A 3076-nucleotide genomic window follows, 5' to 3' on the forward strand; every position below is an offset into this window, starting at 1 on the left:
CCACTGCCTAATTGAAACTGGTGTATAGATTAAGGAAATTCTGTTATCTGTCCTTATCTAGAGACTTTCTTAATTAAATATCTAGACCCCCCCTCAAAAAGTGATCCCTTAGCTTACAGGTTTCTTACACTACTCTAAATTCTACCTACCACCTTGTGATTTAGGGAATTAAAGTCCCTCAGATAACCACGGGAAGAAAAAAACAAGCATAAAGGATATGAGTGCTAGATTCTTCTTCTTCAGCATCAGGAGAGTAGAACCCAGTGGATAAAATGTGGCATAAGTGTTGAATTCTGTTTATACTTCCCCATGCTTAAATTAGTAAGCTTAACATAATCGCTTAACCCCTAAGGTTTCATAATTTGCAAGATAAGGATAAACAGTCCATTTTATAAGGTGGTTTCATGGTTTAATTAGATTTGAGGAAGCCAAGATAATCCTCATATCCTCCCAGGGAGATATAAAAATAAGGAATGATGTGATTGTTTTTCAGAGCCTGTAATGAAGAACGGTGCCCACTGGCCCTGCCACTGGGATATTCCAGTCTGGGATGAGAGAATGGCTAGACTGCTGTCAAAAATAGGATCTGTGACACAGCAGTGTGGATCTCCAGCCCCCAGGGATGAGAAGATGAGTACTTCCAGGTACTCAATATAGCTCAGAGAGTACTTAGTGCTGGTGCTAAGTGTTCATACTGAACACTGCTTTGGTCAGTGAAGTCTTCCTTGAGTGTCTACAAGGCAGCAGAACAGGTTTTTTTGGAATATTCTAAAGATGAAGACAGTTCCTGCTTTCTAAGAGTTTACAAGGTTTTTTTTTTTTATAATGGGAGCTATAAGCAACTAACTTGACTTTTACTCTTTAGAAGAATCTTTATTATTATTATCATTCCCATTTTACAGATGAGAAAACAAAAGCACAGAGTTCAGTGATCTGTCCAGTGCAACAAAGATAATGAGGGAGACAAATGAGGTTCAACTTGAGCTCACTCTGTACCCTACTGTTCACAGAGAAGCAAAGAGGTGGGATCTGGAGTCCCCTTTTGTGTTGAACTTTGTTCTCACAGGATCCAAAGTTGGCAAAACTTCATCAAGGATGATAGTTTGAATTTTAGGAATTCCTGAGGCTTTGTTTAAAAGTACTGACCTACTGATAGTTCTGGGTATAAATTCTCCGCAGTAACCATTTTTACTTTGTATATAATTACATAGGTTGCTAGGTCTCTACAGGCATTGTATTGAGCTACGATAACCAAGGAGTCCCTCACTGCATATGGTAACAAACCAGTCTTTGAAAATTTTCTGGGAAAATTAGAAGTGAGTGAAGAGGTAATATTTTGAATACATTCAGATTAAAGCAGAGGCTTTGTACTGTCTCAGTGAGGGAGGAGTTTAGGGGAGTTGATGTTGTCTTTGACAAACTTCCAGCAGGTTTTGTAGCCATAACAATCCCAGGCACTATTGTTTTTTTATTATTATTATTTTTTTTTAACATCTTTATTGGAGTATAATTGCTTTACAATGGTATGTTAGTTTCTGCTTTATAGCAAAGTGAATCAGCTATACATATACATACATCCCCATATCTCCTCCCTCTTGCATCTCTCTCCCACTCTCCCTATCCCACCCCTCTAGGTGGTCACAAAGCACAGAGCTGATCTCCCTGTGCTATGCGGCTGCTTCCCACTAGCTATTTTACATTTGCTAGTGTATATATGTCCACGCCACTCTCTCACTTTGTCCCAGCTTACCCTTCCCCCTCCCCGTGTCCCCAAGTCCATTCTCTAGTAGGTCTGCGTCTTTATTCCCATCTTGCCCATAGGTTCTTCATGACCTTTTTTTTAGATTCCATCTATATGTGTTAGTGTACTGTATTCTTTAGGCCCAGGCGCAGAGTCACCCTTTTGTCAGCTCCAACCCCACCCTACCCCTACGTTAAATTTGGCACTAGCATCTTCAATGACAAGTTGACTTTTCTTTGGGATTTTTTTTTTTTTTGCCAGCAAGTGTTGGTGTTCCCAAGCTGCTGAGTTCTCCCGCACCCAGTCTGGGATACATGAGGCAAAAAGAAAACCCACGGAACTCACAACTGTGTCATTCCTTGTATCTCAAGACCCCTAGCAGGTTACCTTTTTCTCTCTACCATTCAGAGGCTTATGGTTTATATAGCTTGTCCTTATAGCTTATATAACTACATACAGCTGTACTTAGAGAAATAGAGAAAAATATGCCTTCTACATCTTTCCCGAAGTGATGGTCCCCTTTACTTACCTCTGTCTGTATATGTGTTAAAATATATATAACATTTGTTGTGTTAACCATTTTTATGTGTACAGATCAGGGACACTAATTACTTGCACGATATTGTGCAACCATCACCACTAGCCATCTCCAAAAAATTTTCATACTCCAAACAGAATCTCTGTACCCACTGAACAACAACTCCTTTTCTCTCCTTCCCCTAAACCCTGGTAACCTCTAGTCTACTTTCCATGTCTATGTATTTGCCTACTCCAGGTATTTCATGTTAGTGGAACTGTACAATATTTGGCCTTTTGTGTCTGGCTTATTTCACGTAACATAATGTTTTAAGGTTCATCCATTTTTTAGCATGTGTCACAATTTATTCTTTATCATGGCTGAGTAATATTCCGTTGCATGGATTTACCATATTCTGTTTATCCATTCATCTGTCAATGAACACTTGGGTTGTCTCCTAACTTGCCTTTTTGACAAGGTAGTGCTGAGAACTAGGGGGTAGGGGACAGTGGAAGTGTATGAACATCTCACCTTGGTCTACCCTAGTCCCTGCTCTCAGTGCTGTTAGAGGCAGCAGGACAGAGAAAGGCCTGACTCTTAAGCCGCAAGTCCCAGCATCCGGAAACCATCTTCAGCCAGCTTTCCTCTAGGGAGCCTGTGAACTTACGTGGCTGGGGCAAAGCAGTGCTCACCTCCTTTAATAACCTTCCAATATGTGTTTATTCACAATGCAATCTGACGCTTTTTGAACGCCAAAAAGAAAAGACAAGAATATTGCTACTCCGTGCGCATCTTGCTGCTCCAGGGCCCCATCAGTC

This window comes from Balaenoptera musculus, chromosome 18 (assembly GCF_009873245.2).
Source record: "Balaenoptera musculus isolate JJ_BM4_2016_0621 chromosome 18, mBalMus1.pri.v3, whole genome shotgun sequence".
Classification (NCBI taxonomy): Eukaryota; Metazoa; Chordata; class Mammalia; order Artiodactyla; family Balaenopteridae; genus Balaenoptera; species Balaenoptera musculus.